The sequence below is a fragment of the Schistocerca gregaria genome, chromosome 6 (assembly GCF_023897955.1).
Source record: "Schistocerca gregaria isolate iqSchGreg1 chromosome 6, iqSchGreg1.2, whole genome shotgun sequence".
NCBI classification, from domain to species: domain Eukaryota; kingdom Metazoa; phylum Arthropoda; class Insecta; order Orthoptera; family Acrididae; genus Schistocerca; species Schistocerca gregaria.
The window spans coordinates 503,948,907-503,953,564 of NC_064925.1; the positions used below are offsets into that span (position 1 = coordinate 503,948,907).

The window sequence follows — 4,658 nt, forward strand, 5'->3', positions numbered from 1 at the left end:
ACAGTCTGGGAAAGTATTACAGGACCATATTATTGGCTTGGAAGGTGTATGCTCCAATACATGACTTGTTGACACCATGAAAAACTTCCAGATGCCCATTACAGAAAAGGAATTGCAGTCAAATCTAGGCTTAGCTGATTTCTATAGAAAATTTATTTCAAAATTTGCTGAAATCACAAAACCCCTCACGTGATTATTGAAGAAAGGAGTAAAATTCCAATGGCTTTTGGATTGTGAAACAGCATTGGTAAAAACTAAAATAATAACTGAGCACTAGTCCAGTTGTTGCTTTTCCTACTAAAAGCAATTTATACTATCATGTTGTTGTGCCTTCAGTGCTTAAAGTTCAGTGATCTGTCTTGAAAACACGTAGGTCATTTATTTTAAGTAAGTTGTATTGAATCCCTCTAGAGTTACAAAATAGTACTTTTCTTGTTATTTCATTGGTTACCTCGTGGGATATGGTACTGGTCTAGTAACTCATTTCTGACATGAAGAAATGTTAACTGTCAAAGGATTGTGTTATTCAGGTGGCTTTCTATGATTACTCAATTAAATAAAGTTCCTGGACTTTCCAACAACTGCATTCGCCAATATTTGCACACACTGAGCTATTAACAAAATTTTCTTTTGGCTTAAGCAGTAGGTCAGAAACACATTACCTCCATTTACAATAGCTCTTCTGCCAAGACTGTCCATTTCATTATCACATTCCCACCAAGACAGAACAACAGATAAATAATATAAACTTAAAGAGTTTGAAACTTTATATGAAGATAGTAACTGTTCTCGAAAGAACAGATACCATTGATGACCACACAGGTTCTCTAGAATAAATGATAATTAATTGAAACCCTCAGGTGCCAGCAGGTGTTGTTGATATTCCTCGATGGGGACAGCTGAAAATGTATGCCTCGACCGTCACTCGAACCCGGGATCTCCTGCTTACATGGCAGACCCTCTATCCATCTGAGCCACTACATTGTGGACAGTTGGGAACTGGATCTCACAGGAAGCATGCAAGGGATAAGTCCCTGCAGTTGTGCTATAAGTCCCTGCAGTTGTGCTATTCATCTGTGTCCTCGGTGGCTCAGATGGATAGAGCGTCTGCTATGTAAGCAGGAGATCCCAGGTTCGAGCCCTGGTCGAGACGCACATTTTCAACTGTCCCCATCGAGGTATATCAACACCACCTGTTGGCAGCTGAGGGTTTCTATTAATTATTGTTTACAACTTTGTCAATAATAATCACTGATTTATCATTGAAACAATTAATAAAAATGAATTTGCAGAAATTAAAATAAAATTCTTCAACATTAATTCAACTATGTATAATATGAATTTTTAGCAATGAAGCAACTAATTTTTTATGAATATGTTAACACAGAGGTATTTATATCCAACGGCAGATATTGATACCTATTGAGTAAACATATCATTCTGTGTTATAGACTTGAATACATTATAGTGTGATGTCTGTAATTTTACCTTGGGTTGCATTTTAAGCCAGGAGATAGATGGAGGAGAACATCCAGTAGCATATGCACAGAGACAACTCAGTAGAATTAATCTATGATCTCACTCACGTCCACTTTCCCTTTTTTAAGAGCTAGTTGTCTTTCATAAGAATAATATTTTTTGAATCCCTGTTGCCTATTTGTCAATAAATCATTTTCTTCAAGATAATTCACAGTGTTTAAATGTAGTGCATGTTCCAAAATTCTACTGCAAGTCGACATTAGTGAAATGGGATGTAATTCATCAGATTACTCCTATCTTCTAACTTGAGCATTGTTATTTGTCTTTTGTCTTTTGACAAGTGGACGGTTGTGTATGATTTCTAAAAATGGAGCTATTGTATCAGCATACTCTGAAAGGAACCTAGCTGGTATACAATCTGGACTGGAGGCCTTGCCTTTATTAAGTGATTTAAGCTGCTTTGCCACACTGAGGATATCTGCTTCTAAGTTACTCATGTTGGCAGTTATTCTTGATTCAAATTCTGAAATATTTTCTTCATCTTCTTTGGTTAAGGAATTTCGAAAAATTGTGTAGTAACTCTGCATTAATGGCACAGGTTTTAGGACAGTTTGGTTGTGGAAACTATTAAAAGCATCTCACATTAAAGATTGCACTAAATTTAGAGTTTCATGGGGATTTTGCATTCTTTTAAATTTGGCAGGCTTCTTTTGTCGCTTCTGCAACAATGTTCTGATCTGTTTAGTACGTCATGGGGCCTCAGAACTATCTCTTATTAATTTATTTGGTATAAATCTCTCAGCAATCGATACTATTTCTTTGAATCTGATCCACATCTGGTCTGTGCTTACATGTCAGACTGGAAGGAGTGGAGACTGTCTGTTAGGAAAGTGTCAAGCATGTTTTATCTGCTATTATAAACAGTTGTATTTTGCATTTCAAAGTTTTAAACATGGCTGTTTAGAAATTTAGATTGAAACAAATGAGCCCTCGGTCACAGTTTTTTAGTCTTATTAACCAGGTTTCAATACTTCTAAGAGTGCCTTCATCATAATTTAGACATTTAATGTAGTCTATAACATAATTACAAATTTATGGGGAAAAAATTTTCTGTAAAAAAGTGTAAGTACTGACTAATAACTATAAAAGGCAGAGAAAGTACTTACATGTCACATATAAAATAAATAACAGGCCAGAAGGGCTTTGGTCACAAAATATTTAAAAGGAATGTGTGAAAGCAAGCCTCATACCTATACAGCCACAGGTTGCAACGGACTCCTGGTGTGTTTTTTGTTTTTTTTTTACCTAATGAATAAATTAAAATAAAAACAATTTGCCCATTACTCCTTGCAGACATTTCTGAGAAGTAATTCAGCTAAACTTCAGAAAGATACTGTGCCCATAATCAATTCCATCAGACTGTTATACGCTTTAGAAAGTTTGAGTTAATTGGATCTTTTCAATTATTTTGATGAACATTATCATATCTGTTTCAGGTAGTTGTTGGTAAACTGTACAGCACAGAAAAATTAGTTATTGAAGATCGTCCTGAGCGGAAGTGATTTTACATTTCATGAAAAGCATTTGTAAAGTAATGGGTTGCAGCTTCCATGGATATATTTCTTGGATCTCAGCAATGGTGGAAATACATGATCCATCACAACATTAAAAGCTGTAGCTCTAGGTAAGTTGTGAAAAATGTAGTAGCAAATATATCTTAATGTATGCAGGAGGACCATCATTAGCTTTGATAAAACAAGCAGTTTGACCTAACTCCTACCCATGGATAACTATTGATCAACTGATTCAAGACCATGTGCAGGATACTTCTGAGGGGAATCTGTCACTAGTGCTCCTACATGTGCAGAAAAGAAATTCTGTTTTAATTTGGGATCTTCTTACTATTTTAGTGACAATTAGATCTGTGTCATTATCGTGAGTGACTCAGTCTCTGTTATTTCTGCTTCCAGAAGTGCACTTCAATCAAACCTGAAATCTTTACTCTTGTGGATTGAGATTGGTTATGGATGGGATGCCTACATCTATTGAAGGTCTCAGTAGCATTATTAGCTTTGTTATTGAACACAGATAAATTACATGGTGTATACTTATATGCATGATTAATTAAATTTAAATGATTCAGCATCTTAGAGGCTTGCAAATCATTTTGTATAAACATATTTGTTAATAAATTTAGTATTCATTGAAAATTTGCTCTGTTTATTGTATAAGTGCTGCATGTTCTGAACAGTCGGTTGGGAATGTAAGAGGATGCTGAGTTATTCAGCTGAAGTTTTATATTTTGTATTTATAATATTTATAAAGTTAATATTTGTTTTGTGAGGACTTATTTGTGATGTTTCTTTTTGAGTGTACAAATAAAGTGGTATTTTGTCTTGCTTAAACATCAGCTACTTTTCTGAATGTATACAGGAAATGCACCACCATTCGTGTTGTTTTGTTGAGTGTCACTGAAATTAGTTTAGTGTGTATTTGTTGAGTATGTCCACAGAGTGTGTGTACATCACTATTAATAACTAAATAAGAAATGTATGTACACCATCTGAAGGGTATGTTAGAAGTGTAAAACGTTACATATTTGTTTTGAAATTGTGCAATTATAATAGTAAAACACTATTATTTGCCACATAAGTGAATATTATGATGTCAGTATCACTAAAGAAAGTGCACTTGATGATCATCATAGAAGTCAGTATACTTTGATACTGATACAACTGGTTATAAGGGATTCTGAGATCTTGAGAAGAAAGACAAAAGTGAAAGTTAAAACAACATAAAACAATGGTGAATGGAAACTGTGAATCAGATTTGTGTTTGCAGTAACAGTGTATTGTGTAGAAAACCAGAAAGCCCAATGAAAATTGATGTTTATAAATATGTATTTTAGATCACTTATATGGCTTTTCCAAAATAAAAACAAAATATTTTTCTTAAGTATAAATTTCTTTTTCTAGCTGAAGACACACATATATTGCATTTTATGTCAATCATATGAAATGCAGAACCTGTGTTACACTCACAGTAGGCAGTGCTTTACAGCTTATGTTTGGTCACCACTGAGTAGAAATTGCTGCAACAATATTCTTGAAACATGCTCTTACATACATTCTTTGAAAACACTCTGGAAAGAATAATACTTAAGATGTTTACCAGCACAC

The 4,658-nt window shown here is 34.3% G+C and overlaps 1 long non-coding RNA gene and 1 other non-coding gene across 2 annotated transcripts; both read left to right on the forward strand.

The window, feature by feature from the left end:
• The first annotated feature begins 1,078 nt into the window (after positions 1 to 1,078).
• Trnat-ugu (transfer RNA threonine (anticodon UGU)) lies at positions 1,079 to 1,153 on the forward strand. The gene has a single exon. It is a non-coding gene; the product is annotated as a tRNA-Thr (tRNA).
• A 1,884-nt stretch (positions 1,154 to 3,037) lies between these two features.
• On the forward strand, positions 3,038 to 4,434 carry LOC126277919 (uncharacterized). The gene is made up of 2 exons (XR_007550621.1): positions 3,038 to 3,163; positions 3,450 to 4,434. It is a non-coding gene; the product is annotated as an uncharacterized LOC126277919 (long non-coding RNA).
• The last annotated feature ends 224 nt before the right edge of the window (positions 4,435 to 4,658 follow it).